We start from the raw sequence: 16,384 nt of genomic DNA, 5'->3' as shown, positions 1-16,384 counted from the left end.
CCTTCAAAAAAAAAACATTCTTAAAAAATTTAAAAAAAAAAAAAAAGACTACATACTTTAACTAAACATGAAATCCTCTTCTTTCTTTCCTTTACTCAGCACTGGCCTGGAAACATAATGCCATCATTCATGTATCCCAGACCATTGTTACGGGTAACAAACTTTCAACTGCTGGATTTTTCATCAAGAGCTCTGATCTATCCATGATGCTAGAGACACTCCCCCCCACCCCACTCTGGTCTTTTTCCTGTCTCTGGTTAACCACCCCAAACTTGGGGAACTTTATGTACAAGCTCTATACAAAGAAAGGAACATAGGCAAGGATAACCAGAATAAAAAAGCATGTGTGGTCTACAAACCCTTAAAATTTCACTGGCTTCCACGGCTGTCACCTTTCCAGTACTGAACCACGGACTGAAATGGGAATTACCAGGAGGCACTCATGATTCTAGATTTGCTTCCTTTGGCAGGGCCCTACTTCCCTGGCCAACACCACCTGCTGCATCTGGATTAACACTCATGGGGAAGCTGAAACTCAGGTACATAAGATTACTGAGCAAGCCACTGGGCTTAAAAAGGTGACTCCTTCAGGGTGCCTGGGTGGCTCAGTTGGTTAAGCATCCAACTTTGGCTCAGGTCATGATCTTGAGGTCCGTGAGTTCGAGCCCCTCATCAGGCCCTGTGCTAACAGCTGGGAACCTGTAGCCTGCTTTGGAATCTGTGTCTCCCTCTCTCTCTCTCTGCCCCTTTCCTGATCACACTCTCTCATTCTCTATCAAAAATAAATATTAAAAAAAAAAATTTTTTTTCAAGTGACCCCTCCAATGAGGTCTTTCTTTGACCTACCTGATTTTGATTGGTTTGGGTCTTAGGGACCACGGTAAGTGAACTCCAGATGTTGGGAATTATCCTGCTTATCATAGTCATAGCAGTCTCCCTAGAATGCTGTATTCTCTCAAAGGCTTTAAACGCATTTGCTCACACTTACCACCAAGCAAATGATCTTCCTAAGACTGGAACGTCAGAAAAGGAACAAAGAGAATGACCAACTTTAAAAAAATGTGAACCTGAAGTTGTGCCCTGTGAATATAAGAGATTAAGCAACAAATGTCATGAACACCACACAAAGGATCCACAAAAACTTCAAAAACTTCAGAGCAATAGATGGGAGTGACATTAATGATTTAAATTTTTATCTGTCTCTCAGTTAATGTGAGAGTCTGATCAAAAGGGATGATTAGGAGTGCCTGGGTGGCTCAGCTGGTTAAATGTCGACTCTGGATTTCAGCTCAAGGTCATCATCTTGCAGTTCGTGAGTTCCAGCTCGGCATCGGGCTCTGAGCTGGCACTGGCAGCAAGGAGGCTGCTTGGGATTCCCTCCCTCTCTGTCCCTTCCCTGCCTGCATCCTCCCCCCTCAAAAAAGGAACAACAGGCCCAAAATGGAGTTCACTTGCCCCATGACAGCAAATCAAGACCTAATATCTAACCTAATCGTAGTTTCAACCTCTCTCAGGGATGTAACCTGTAACAACTCAGTCTGGAATTACCTGATCAGCACTAGTGAGATAATGTGCATGACAGCCCTCCACCCCAACCCTTCCCCCAAAGGAAGGTGACCTTGCCTGAAACAATCCACTCTTTGTTAGAAACTTCCTTTTTCTGACCCCTTTTCCCTATAAAAGCCCTCCATTCTGTGTCTCCCCACAGCTCCTTTCTACTTGCTAGTCAGAATCTGCCTGATTCAAGAATCACTGAATAAAGCCATTAGATCTTCACATCTACTCAGATGAATTTTGTTTTTTAACAAACATAAATCTGATATTCATAACTTTGTGTTTCTATACTGTTCTATTAACTTGAGACGATTATAAAGATGTTGATATCATTTTATTAGGTAAACAGCCAACCCCCTTCTTTTAAGACTAATGTGGAAAATAGCAAGGCCATCCCATGCCTGGGGGGGTTGGCATCTGCCCACTCCAGCCCATCCAAACAACAGATACTCAAAACACACATGTCAAAGTTATTAAAATGTCAAATTCAACCAAGTTACAAATACATGCAACTTAAACTAACATATAAGCATAATTTACGTTATATCATGCCCTTAAACTTTCAGCAATTTTCACACCATTTTTCAGCAATTATGACAAATAATAAAAATTCCTGAAGGTATTGTTTATCTCTGAGCTTACTAGTACTTTCGTGTTCTTCTTTTTTGAAATGCATTTTATGACAGGTGAACTAGTGAATAAAAACCAATAAACAACCTTTGTTCCTGTTATAATATCCATTTTTGTAAAAGTAAAACTATGACTCTCATACAAATATGAAATGAACACACTTCAAAGACTTTACTTAACTCATTAACTAATGAGTAACCCAGTAAAATGTTCAAAGTACCCCACATGTATAGGCAATCAAAAATGCTGAAATAAATTTCTCTGCAAATAGATGCAAACTGGCCTTTCCAGAGGAAGAAAGTGAAATCAATTGCCCCTCCACCTGGAAATAATCATTTGCATATCTATGGACAAGAATAATTTGCATTGCTATCAGTTTGGACAATGAACAGAAGTATAAAGTAGTTCAAAGACCATGAAAGGTGAAAACTTCATAGAATCAGATAATCCAGAAGGGTACACACATTCCAGGCAACCTACTCAACCGAAGGCACCTAGTAATCTTTTTCCAAATCCATTTCAAGTCTTTCACTATTTTACCAGAAAGTCCCAAAGTGAAGTGCACTAGAATCAAGGAAAAGGAACTACCTTTTATTGAAATAAATATGACCAAAAAAAGCCCACCATGAGATAATTAGAAGGAAAGAATGCTGCAAATGAACAGACTCAATCCAGAACCTAGGAATGCATAATTGATGAAAATATAAATCTCTGTGTATTCAACATCAATGAGAGGAGAATAAAACGAAGGTCAAAGGATAGAAATACAGGATTCTAAACTTGACACTTACCAATAGACTTACAAAGGGATATTTTAATCCAATGTAAGGGTCATGGTTGGCAGGAAAGGTCCCTGATCACCCTGATGTGATGTAGGCCAGGGGTAAACAGCCAAGAAAGAATTCTTAAGACATATTTGGTGCAAAAAGGTATTTTTATTAAAGCACGGGGACAGGACCCATGGGCAGGAGAAGCTCCTCTGTGAGGAGAGATGGATTACATACTTCTAATGGGGGGAGGGGTAGGACATAAAGGAAGTTTCTAAAGGAATTTTCATCTGTTAAAGAATACTTGTAGGATCCTGGAGGTCTGGCTATTGTCAAGCTAACGTTGTTTTCTGCCTCTAGCAAAGCATTAACATTAAGGCAGTTGTGAATTCCTTGAGGAATGTCCTACTCTGCCCATTTCAGGTATTTGTCAATGGGCTGCAAATTATAAAGAAATTGAATTTTTCTATTTCTTTTGACTTTGTCCACCTCATCAACAAGTGTTGTGTAAGGTATAAAAAATGATTAGAGTCTAACCCCTCGTCCACTTCCATCTTTTTTTTTTTTTAACGTTTATTTATTTTGAGAGATCTCCAGAGTGTGAGAGGGTGTGCGGCAGAGAGAGAGGGAGACACAGAATCCGAAGCAGGATCCAGGCTCCAAGCTGTCAGCACAGAGCCCCACGTGGGGCTTGAGCTCATGAACCGCAAGATCATGACCTGAGCTGAAGTCGGCCACTTAACCAACTGAGCCACCCAGGCGCCCCCCACTTCCATTGTTTTAAAGTTAATTTTGAGAATTTGAAGTCACTTTAACAAAATCTAGATCAGGGCTCAGAAAACTTCAACTGCCTGTTCTTGGAAATAAAGTTTTATTGGAACGTAGCCACGTCCATTTATTTATACATTGTTTAAGTCTGCTTTTGTGTTACAATGGCAGACTTTAGTATCACAACAAAGACTACAGCCCATGAAACCTAAAGTATCTGCTGTCAGGCCCTTTTTAAAAGTTTGCCACCATCTGATCTGGATCAATCATTGCCAATACTTTCTCCTCTCTTGACTCCTTTCAGACATCAAAACCTTTTTCTGATTTCTTAGCTGTACATTTTAAGACAGCTAATTGAGAAATACAAACAGCAAAGGCTACTCTGAATTCAGTACTGTCTTTAAATAAATGTATATTTTATGAATCAAACAGTATCTATACAAATTTGGGGAGAAAGAAGCATGCATGTAAACAAGTTATTTTGTTTACTCAGTCTACAGGTAATTCTTGGTGTACCTGTGAACTGAACCATGGACCTCCCTTGTGTAGCCGGGGTGCTGGGATGAAAGTACACCTGACTCCAGGTGTCCCACGCAGACCAGGTTTCGCCTCTCGCAGCTGCCAAAATCCAAAGCCGGAGAGACAACAGTGGTGAACCAAATGAGGAATTTATTCCAGCGAGGCCAACACCGGGAAGACGGGGGACTAGAGTCTCAAAGACTGTCTCCAAAGTGCCAAAAATACTTGCAGGTTTATATAAGGAAAATGTGGGACAAAAGTCGGTGATGTGTGCAGGTGGGCAGTAAAGGTCCAGCCACTATAAGGGTGTCCATCAGGAGGGGTCTTGCTGGTTGAGAGCAGTCCTTATTGCTTGAGGATAGTTTTCATCCCCCCTCCCCCAGTGGATACTTTGCTCAGGGTCTTTTGCCTGAGTTAAGAGATGCAGCTGCAAATAACTTAATCAATTAGAAAGTTTGAGGTCAAAACGGAAGTTAAGTCGTCTTTCACTTGGGAGTCCACAAAACAGTGAACTGCTGGGAGTTTCCTGGCTACGGAGAATAAAAGGCTATGATGCCTAATCAATTCTGTCACCAGAAATAGCTTGATGATGAGGAACATAAGGCAAGCTGAGGGCAAAGCACAAGCTAACAACCCCCACCCCCCACCCCCAGGCGGGATATGTGTGATATTCCTCAGGCACTCCTGGCAGCCCAAGAACAAAGGAAAGGAAACAAATGGTTAACTGATAGAGATCACAGTCATACAGAACAGGAGTCTCCATCAGTTTACCACTACCTTAGTAAATTGCAAGAAAAAGGCAATCTTATCAATAGCTTCATTTCCAGAAACCTATAGACTCAGTTTCTTAGAAGCCCTTAATATCACCCTCCCTCCATAGTGATGTGGGGAACAAAGGCAAGGAGGAAATGGCAGGTAAAATTAAATTTTTTATAACCTGCAGCCACTGACAAATACTTGAGATAAATACGGAGTATAACATTTCTCCAGGAACCCCCTACTGTCCTAATGTTAATCCCTCATTAGAGAAAAAAATAGCTTGACAATAGCAAGCCCTCAGTAACTCAGGAGTCCTCTTTAGCATACGGAAGTCCTCCTGGAGGCCTCCCTTTTGCCTCTACTTTCCCAAATCCGTCGTATATAATCAGTCACTCTTCACACCCCTAGTGCAGCTCTTCCTGCCCACAGGTCCTGTCCCTGTGCTTTAATAAAATCACCTTTTTGAACCAAAGACGTCTTCAAGAATTCTTTATTGGCCGTCAGCTTCGAACCCCCACCACTGCAAAATCTCACCATTGGTATCAACTACTCAATTGTTTTTACCAGACGTCATTTAAAATGTAAAAAAACCTCAGTAATCTTGGTTTATTTAGTTAGTTACTTAAGGGAATATTTCGTAGTAATCTGACCTGCAGAATTCAAAAGGGAGTTATGTTACACAGAACTGAAAGTTTATAGAAACACTTGAGATTTTGTTCTATGGTTTATGTGGATGTCTGCTTAGAAATTTTTCAAATCAAAATCTTCTAAGCCATGATTTAATTGCACAACTTTGAGATTATCATTTGTTCCAGAACTGAAATAGACAAATATTTCCTCAGAAAATGCTGTCAGCCAATAGGATGGTCCTTCAATCAGATCAGACACCAGGTTAAACATCACAATACTGCAAAAAGGAAATTGACTGCATCTTTACCATTCGCCCATTTGATCCCTACTGTATAAATATGCCCTCGGGGTACACCCTGTCCCAAGCCCTCATCAGAAAATACAACCTACTATCGTTTGCTGTCTAGAAAGGTTTTTTCCTTTTGTCACCAGCCAGATCCCAAGACCTGATCTTTACTGCCCACCTGCTTGTACTCACTAACCTTGGTCTTACGGTTTTTTCCTGAGCTGTTCTTTCCTTCTTTCCAGCTTACCTCTTAACTCAGGGGAAGGAAACCCAAAACCACCCCTCAGGTGACAGCAACTGTCCTGACAAGACCTCCCACCGGCTCAGACCACCCAGACCTCCAGACCTCGACCGCTTGAACTAAACTCCTGACGTTCGCCTGCAGAGATGGGCCATCGAGTGACCCCTGGAATGAATGGCAATTACCCTTAGCTCATTATACTAAAATCCCCATCCAAAGAGGAGCGCAAGCCTCATTTACATAACATACAATGTAAGTATAGGCATGTTTCCTTAAGGCACATGTGTGACCTTATTCCCACCTCTACACAGGATGACAAGGTTTCCCTTCTAAATATTCATCCTAATCCTAAACAAAAGGTACCCATTCTCTCTCCCCCCTGCCAACCCCTTCTCTCTCCTTCTCTCTCATTCTGGGAGTCACAGCTCTGGAAGCTATTTCCCGTAATCTCCTTATTTGCTGCAAATAAACTTTGTGCAACAACCTGGTATAGTTTCTATGACCCACCAAGGAGGATACCCATGTTGGTTCAGTTACACTTTCATTAGCCTAAATCTGCCTCCTGATTAATTTCCACACACTGGTCTGAGTTTTCTGCCCTAAACAACATATTAAGTGTTCTGCCTTCAGACAGTATACCCAACTCTCACATCTTTTGTATGCTTCTTATAGCACGTGTGGTTTAAGACAGTTGTGTGCTGAACGTCTGTCCCTGCAACATTTCCTTTTCACTTGGGAGAAAGAGCAAGGGAGAGGAGAAGAAAAGGAACGAGTACATTATAAAAGGGCTGGTTGGATAAGTTAGGGTGCCTGTTCATTTCTATTTGATAAGGTATAGCTCTCCCACCACTTTCCCATTTAAAAGCCCAAGTGCCCTCTTTGCAACTACATGGATGGAACTGGAGGGTATTACGCTAAGCGAAATTAGTCAGAGAAAGACAAATATCATATGACTTCACTCATATGAGGGCTTTAAGAGACAAAACAGATGAACATAAGGGAAGGGAAACAAAAATAATATAAAAACAGGGAGGGGGACAAAACAGAAGAGACTCATAAATATGGAGAACAGAGGGTTACTGGAGGGGGTGTGGGGGGGGCTAAATGCGTAAGGGGCACTAAGGAATCTACTCCTGAAATCACTGTTGCACTATATGCTAACTAATTTGGATATAAATTAAAAAAAAAAAAAAGCCCACGTGCCCTCAGTAATTTGTAAGGGCTGAAAAGTAGCAATCTAGTAAATCCTTAATTAAGGACTATGTACACCTAAGCCAGCTTATGCCTTCCCACAACTGAGAGGCTGCTAAAAGCATGCTCAGGAACTATACAGGAATGACTGCCCAGTGGCTTTAAAAAAAAAAAAAAGTCTCCCTAGTATTTCCTTTCCCTTCCCTCACTGTGGAGTGTTTTCTCAAGAAAACAAGTTATCACAAATTTGTCACTTCAATCATCCCCAGTGGACCAGTAAATCTTTAGGTGAGGAACAGGAAATGGTGATACTAAGACTGTAACAATATTTTCATTAATGAATACTAAGACTGCATTCATTAACTTAGTGATTGAAGATAGTTCATGTGGAGCTTATAGACAACCCAAAACTTCTTCCCATATATGCTGATAAGTAAGGTTTTTTTCATAGGTTTGGTTTTTTTTTTTTTTTTCAATGTTTATTTGAGACAGAGTGTGAGCAAGGAAAGAGCAGAGAGAGAGAGAGGGAGAGAGAGAATCCCAAGCAGGCTCCACGCTGTCAGCTCTGAGCCCAACTCAGGGCTTGATCTCATGAACTGAAATCAAGAGTCAGATGTGGGGTGCCTGGGTGGCTCAGAAGGTTGCGTGTCCAACTTCAGCTCAGGTCATGATCTCATGGTTCATGAGTTTGAGCCCCACATCAGGCTCTCTGCTGTCAGCACGGAGCCCACTTTGGATCTTCTGTCCTCCCCTGTCCCACCCCTGCTCATGTGTGCATGCTCTGCTCTTTCTCTAAAAAATAAAATTTTTTTAAATTGTTTAAAGAGTCAGATGTTTAACCAACTGAAACACCCAGGCACATCTCATGTGTTTTTGAACCTAAATGGAAAAACTCACTTATAATTGATTAGTTTTACCTTGGTTTATCAACATATTCACTTATGGAGCACATACTCTTGCCAAGCATTTACTAAGGACTGGACATAAAAAAAGAAAAGCAGACATGGTCCCTGCCCTCAAGATTACAGAATATATACCTTCATGGTTTCATTATACTGTTCTAGTATATCACTACCCCTTTGAATTCTAATTCTTTCAGTGTAGTATACACCTATCTAAAATTTGTGAAACTCTCATGCCTTCACCTAAGAAACAGTATTACTGTATGAGACTAGATTTAAAAAATAGAGTCCTGTGTTTTGGTACAGACTTCCTGCAGGTTTTTATCACCTCTATGATTCCCTAATTCAACAAGTTTATTATCTTTAAATCTACAAGAGTCATGTTCATAAGATTATCATGGGATACTTTATAAAATTATTTAGGAAAATCAAGATATACTATGTCATCTTAGAACCCTTAAAAAAAAAAAAAGTAATGACAAGTTCTTAAGCAAACCCATGTTGGCTACTAGTCCTTATCACCTCTATCTGTATCAGCCAGGATCAGTCAGAAGACAGGAATCATACCTGTTATTTAAAAAGACAGAACTTAACATAAGATTTGTTAACGAGTAGGAAGTTTCTAGGTAAATGGCTGAAGGGGCAAAAAGAGAACTCTAAGGAATCACAGAAGTAGCAACTGCAGGAAGCAGGTACCATGCCCGGGGCTCTGCTAACAAAAGCTTAAAGTCAGGGCACTTAAAGTCAGACTTCTGAGGAGAAGGCGCTGCTCAGCTGGGGCAGGTGTCTCTGAATTCCAAGGAGAGAAACCATGGGCCAGGCACCGAGACCTCTAAAGAGGAGCATTAGCTGCTGGTGCAAGCGGTCTCTGAAGAAAGCTTGATGAAACCAGTCCTCAAGTGTTGGAAAAACTACAAACAGCATGCAGTCACAGCTACAGGCAGGTCCTGCTGCTGCCAGGATGAAGAAGTGTTGTTAGGGTGTCACTCACAAAAACAGCAGAGAGGAAGGCCACAGGAAGCAAAGAAGAAAGACCAGTCCCTGCCTGCCTGCCCTTCCAGCCCTTTACTGCCCCCAATCTGCCAGCCACAGGGAGTGGCAGGCCATGCAGAAATGTGGCTTGCGAGTCCCAGGCCCCAGGTTCACAAAGCAGAAAAAACAAGATAAAGTTGGAGCTAAGAGATAACTTAATTGGCAGAATACTTTCTGCTCTAAGGTCACATAAACTGCTTAATCTACAACTTTGTGCAGGGCATCAAAATCAATGATATCAATCTGTATCCAACACTTAATGATCTCCCACTACCCTGAGGAGTAAGAAAGATGGTAGTAATAACGGCAACAGCAAAAAACACACCAAACATTTATTTAGCGTTTACTACATTCCTGGAACTGTTTTAAATAGCATCTATGTATTAATTCATTTAATCCTTACAACAGCCTTACTGTGAAGTAGGAAATGGTAGTAGTCTCACTTTATAGACAGGACAATAAGGTTCACATCCTATGCTTGTGATCACTATATATGCTACAAGGCCACGATACACAACTTGCTCTAAATTGAAGTCAGCCTTTGAAGTGTAACACTGGTTGAACACAACTTGCTTACATGCTTTTTAAAGTTCATATCTGGATTTGTAGCTAGACAGAAAATCTATCTATAGATATATTCTCACATGTGGAGTATTTTTTTAAGACTCTCTGCTGAGAACATCCAACCTGGCAACAAACTCCTGGTACCCTGAGCAATAAAGGATAAAATGGACAGAAAATTAAGCAATGAAATGATCTTCCACACTCTGCGAAATAAAACTACCACCTTCACTACTGTCACACTCAGAAATCAGAAGTAAGTTAATTCATGGTAGATGCATACAATTTATTTTATAAATTGTTATTTAAATAGACTGAAGTTCACAAATATCCTGGGGTGAGAACATAAAACAAAGAATCTCTGATCTTTAATACTAAATACATGTCTTACATACAAACTTTGTATAAGTGTAAGTTTAATAAAATATTTTTTACGTTCTTGCAGTACTGCTAACCATAATTATATATGTTTTTAGTGTCATGACTGAGGATTCAGGATTACAAAAGCCAATGTTAAAATACTGCTTCATCTTAAGCCACTATTTACAAAAAGTAATAAAACACTACACAAGAAACAAAATTAAAAAAAAAAAAAATTTACAGGCACCTGCGTGGCTCAGTCAGTTAAGCGACCGACTCTTGATTTCAGCTCAGGTCATGATCTCACAGTTTGTGAGACCAAGCCCTGCATCAGGCTCCATGCTGACAGTGTGGAGCCTGCTTGCGATTCTCTCTCTCCCTCTCTCTCTCTCTTTGCCCCTTCCCTACTTGCACTTGCATACATTCTCTCTCTCTCTTCTCTCAAAATAAATAAATTTAAAGAAAAATTTTTTCAGGCAAATCAATACAAATTTCACAACTCCCTCTGTAAAATCAATCAAACTACTACAATGGTAGGAAAACAAGCACACTTTAAAAAATGTTAACTATGTAAACACATGAATTCATTCCAGCTCTTCCAACCTCAATAAGAAATAAATATGTACTCCAAAGTATAAGTAATCATGTCTATACACCTGCTGCCCTGTTTATAAAGGGCCCTGCACTGGGCTCTGCACTGCTGATGCACGGAGCCTGCTTGAGATTCACTCTTGCTCTCTCTCTCCCTCTCTCTCAAAATAAAATAAACTTTAAAAAAAGGCGGGGGGGAGTCAACTGGGTGGCTCAGTTGGTTGAGTGTGTGACTTCGGCTCAGGTCATGGTCTCACAGTTTGAGAGTTCAAGCCTCACATCTGGCTTTGCGCTGACAACGCAGAGCTGGCTGGTATTCTCTGTCCCCCTCTCTATCCCTCCCCCACTCACACTCTTTTCTTTCTCTCAAAAATAAACGTTAAAAATTTTTAATAAAAAAATGTAGCAGCGTAAAATGCCTCCAGACATTCAACTATTTCAACTCTATTTTAAGAATAATAAGCTCAAAGATTAATATTTATTAAGTAAATACCTACATTTTCGTGCCACCAGAAATTCAAATGAAGAATACTCCAATGAAGAATTTCTAGAATCTATTTTTTAATAACAAAAAAACTTATTTCAGGAAATTAGAATTGTATACATCCATTTTGCAAACCTAGCCTCGGGCTAAAATCCTGAATCAGTAAATGATTTACAGTATTAATATGCTGTGTCTTTAGTTAACAATTTTTAATTTGCACTATAAACACTGATTCCTCATCAACATTAAGAAGGGAAGATACAAGCAGCCATTTTCCCCTGGTTCCTTAACACACTGTACAGTCTGACCCCTCCCTTGGACCCCAGGGGTGGGGATGGTGGGCCCATCCCTGTATGTGGCCATCACCAGTTTTGTCCTCATGTCCTCTCACACTCGACTACTGTCTGTTCTCTCCCAACTTGCCCCCCTCAAAGACTGATGACCACTCACCCCACTGAGTTGGCCATGGGAGAGGAGAAGCCAATGGAGACAACTGCCTATTCCCCAGGGAATGTGTCCAGCAGCTCCTGGTCAAAGCACTATTGCTAAAAGCTATCTCTGGAGAGCTGTAGGGCCCCCTCCCTCAGCACACACCTCTGGGGAACATATTAACTCATGAGGATTTTCCTCACCAATAATAAATGAAGACAACCTCAAAAAAAAAAAAAAAAAAGCAGTGGTCTTATTTTCTAATTATTTTTATTTCAGAGATATATATGAAATTAGAATCATTCCTTTACTATCTTAAAAATCGTTTTTATTTGTAGCCTCATTTCATTTAATACTTTTCTTCCTTGTCTGGGTTAATCCCCATGCTTCATTCAAGAAACATTTATTTTAGGTACTACATTATTAGTTTAATAACCGTTTTGTAAACTCAAATACTTAAAGAATTAAACCACTTACATTGTAGTTAATTTTAACTTTTGACTGATAAAAAGTTACTAGATGATAAAATTCAAGAATAAACTTAGTATCAGACAGTCATCCCTTTGCTCTATCATTATAGAAACTTGAATTCCAGAATACTGTGCCAACATAACCTTAAACCTCACAGTAAAAACTAGTTTTTAACAAGACATTCAAGGAATTGCCTATATTACTATCTTGCAATAACTCTAACATTTAATAGCAAAAGATAGTTATAATTGATCCTATTTGCTTAATGATCATTCAAATCAAAGACCAACTAGTACAATGTTTAAGAATATAGACTCTAGGGGCGCCTGGGTGGCGCAGTCGGTTAAGCGTCCGACTTCAGCCAGGTCACGATCTCGCGGTCCGTGAGTTCGAGCCCCACGTCGGGCTCTGGGCTGATGGCTCAGAGCCTGGAGCCTGCTTCTGATTCTGTGTCTCCCTCTCTCTCTGCCCCTCCCCCGTTCATGCTCTGTCTCTGTCTGTCCCAAAAATAAATAAACATTGAAAAAAAAAATTTTTTTTAATTAAAAAAAAAAAGAATATAGACTCTAGGGGCGCCTGGGTGGCTCAGTCGGTTGGGCGTCTGACTTCGGCTCAGGTCATGATCTCACAGTGAGTTTGAGCCCCATGTCAGGCTCTGTGCTGACAGCTCAGAGCATGGAACCTGCTTCGGATTCTGTGTCTCCCTCTCTCTCTGCCCCTCCCGTGCTCATGCTCTCTCTGTCTCTCAATAATAAATAAATGTAAAAAATAAAAATAAAAAAGAATATAGACTCTAGAGCTAGAGTGCTAAATCACAGTCCAGGGTAATATGTGATCTTGAACAAGTTACTTGATTACCTCACTGTACCTCAGTTTCCTCATATGTAAAATGGTAATAACAACGGTACCTACCTCATAAGGTAGTTAGGACTAAATGAGTTAATATGCAAAAAGGACTAAGAACAGTGTCAGACACATAGTAAGCACAATATGTTAGCTACAATAATCTGAACCCAACAGACTCTATACTTATTTTTTTTTTAAACAAACCCTGAGTGGAGGGCTGACTTTCAACAGATTGCAGCAAGGGAGCTGCTCTGCTACCGACGAAATCCCAACCCAGAAGCAGGTCATCTTTGAATGGGTTAGCACCAGGTTCCCAAGGAGCAAGCATTGCTTGATGGGTGTCGAGGGGGCGGCCCCCTTACCAGTGGCATCCCGTTTCCCAGGGACAAAGGGACAGACTCTATACTTATGAAAGGAACACTGCCCCCATACAACTACTCTACAATTTACGTGGTTCTCCCAAATATACCTGATGGAAATTTTATTTTTTTAATATATTTGGAATTTATGGCCAATTTCCTGAACAATTTTTATAAATGGTTTTCATAAATCTTTGTGGAGATTGGGAAGCTCTTGAATTTAACAAGAGCATTATTTGACAGTGGAACAACTTTCAAAACTCCTGTATCTACATAAGCTAAAACCATGAGGATCCAAGACAGCACTCAGTACAAAAACATTACATACAGAACAAAAAGAATTGTGGCAGTGTTTTTTAGCACTTTCTCAGGAAATTGTGCAATCTGCTGTAATACAATTTTCCTAATGATAAGAAACTACACGCAAGGCCAAATGCCCTACGAAGGTGCCTGAATTGCAAAATCATATTACAAACATGCAAATTCTTGAGAGAACATACCCAGATGTGTAACCAGTTAACTCCAAAATAAAAGGTACTATGCCAACCCAAGTGCTTAGCTTTTTTTAATATATGTCCTCCTTAATATCAAATTGCACTAACAAAATATCAGGGAACTAAGCTGCTAGTCTCAGAGGACAGGTCACAGGGAAAGTCTTATGAAGTTGACAGTGTCCTCTGTTCTACAACTTGGCACAGTAATCTTACAAGCACATGAGGGTCAATATACTACCATTAAAAATGCTGTCACTTACAGACCTGTTTATTTCAAAGTTCAGACACACACCCTAACATGTCCATGCAACATTTAATTCACAGAAACTCTCATTCCTATTTATTTCAGATGCACTCTACATAAATGCTTAGTGAACATTTTATTTTAGATAATGTAAAGACAGCTTCTACAAATCTCAACTATTTCCCAAAATATATCTAGCTATTACAAAGTATTAATAATCTAAATCAAACTAATGAGAGAATGTAAGGGTTTATTATTAGAGTCAATCTGGGGCACCTGGGTGGCTCAGTCAGTTAAGCGTCCGATTTTGGTTCAGGTCATGATCTCACAGCTCATGAGTTCAAGCCCCACGTCGGGCTCTGTGCTGACACTTCAGAGCCTGGAGCCTCCTTCGAATTCTGTGACTCCCTCTCTCTCTGTCCCTCCCCTGCTCATGTGCGCTCCCTCTCTCTCTCTCTCTCTCTCTCTCTCTCTCTCTCTCTCTCAAAAATAAATAGACATTATTATTAGAGTCAATCTACTTTTCCATATGCTTGAAATTATTGATACATATATACTCTATTTTTAAACTATTACTTTTGGGTTTCCTTTGTCACTCCATAAGACAGCTTTAGATGACAGGATCATCTTAGATGACAGGTATAATGCTGCTCATTTATCATGTACTAGGGAAAACAAAAATGAGAGAGGGGCAAATAAAGACTGTAGGAGAAGATTTTTTTTTTTTAGGAGAATATCTTTAATGGCATTTTAAAAGATTAGACATTCTTTTCATTTTCTAGTTGATTTTCTTTATACATCTAGTAAGATCTATTTCACATATCATAAAATTCATCCTATTTTCTTAAAGTTTATTTATTTTCAGAGAGAAAGAGACAGCGCAAGTAGGGGAGGGGCAGAGAGAGAGAGAGGGAGGGAGAGAATCCCAAGCAGGCTCTGCGCTGCCAGCAGAGAGCCTGACCTCACTAAACCATGAGATCATGACCTGAGCCAAAACCAAGAGTCAGACACTTAACCAACTAAGCCACCCAGGCTCTCCAAATTTATCCTACTAAACTGTGAAGCTTAGTGGTTTTTTATTTATTCACAGAGTTTTGTAACCATTACCACAATTTAATATTTCAATCACCCACAAAGAAGCCCCATACCCATTAACAGTCATTCCCCACTCATTCACCCCAAGTCCCTGGCTAATACTAATCCACTTTCTGCATCTGTGGATTTGCCTATCCTGAATATTTCACATAAACGGAATCAAACAATATGTGATCTCTTGTGACTAGCTTCTTTCACTCAGAATATTTTCAAGGTTTATATCATATCATGTGTTAATACTTCTTCCTTCTGAATGGCTGAGTAATATTCCACTGTATGAATATACCACATTTTGTTGATTCACTCAAGCGTTAATTGATATACTTACAGGTTGTATCAACTAAATGCCCATACTGCCATGAACAGTCGTGTGTTTGTGTAGACAAAGTTTCTCATTTCTCTCTACATATATAATCGGAGTAGAATTACTGTACCATATGCAAGCTCCATGTTTAGCATTCTAAAGAAATGCCAAACTGTTTTCCTCAATGGCTGAGCCACTTCTCATTCTCACCAGCAATGTATGAGGGGACTCCAATTTCTCCACATCCTCACCAACACTTCTTATTATCATTTTTACTGTTAAGGCATCCTAGTAGGTGTGAAGTGGTATCTCACTGTGGTTTTGACCTTACTGCCCTGATGACTAATACCTTTTTGTGTGTTTATGGTCACTTGTACATATTCTTTGAGAAATATATATTCAAAGACTTTGTTCATTTTTTCATTGGATTGTCTTTTAATGTTTTTATTTGTTTGTTTTGAAGGAGAGAGAAACTGAGCATAAGCAGGGGAAGAGCAGAGAGAGAGGGAGACACAGAATCCAGAGCAGGCTCCAGGCTCTGAGCTGTCAGCACAGAGCCCGATGCGAGACTTGAACTCACGAACTGTGAGATCATGACCTGAGCCGAAGTAGGACGCTTAACCAGCTGAGCCACCCAGGCGCCCCAAATTGGATTATCTTATCATGAGTTGTGAGAGTTCTTTATATATATATTTTTAATTTTAATGTTATTTGAGAGAGCACACGCATGCACAGGCACGCACAAGCAGGACAGGGACAGAGACAGAGAGAAGCCCAAGCAGACCCTGTGCAGTCAGCACCAGCTGGACACAGGGCTCAATCCCATGAACCGTGAGATCATGACCTGAGCCAAAATCAAGAGGTGGG

The 16,384-nt window shown here is 40.2% G+C and overlaps 1 protein-coding gene across 3 annotated transcripts in view; it reads right to left on the bottom strand.

Moving 5' to 3' along the window:
* The window catches only part of TTC28 (tetratricopeptide repeat domain 28), a 632,666-nt gene that overhangs the window by 604,126 nt on the left and 12,156 nt on the right, over positions 1-16,384 (bottom strand). The window lies entirely within an intron of this gene.

Source organism: Herpailurus yagouaroundi, unplaced genomic scaffold, assembly GCF_014898765.1.
Source record: "Herpailurus yagouaroundi ecotype Mexico unplaced genomic scaffold, PumYag 428, whole genome shotgun sequence".
In the NCBI taxonomy this organism is placed as follows: Eukaryota; Metazoa; Chordata; class Mammalia; order Carnivora; family Felidae; genus Herpailurus; species Herpailurus yagouaroundi.
The sequence above is the reverse complement of the archived record's forward strand: the minus strand, read 5'-3'. Positions and strand labels throughout refer to the sequence as shown.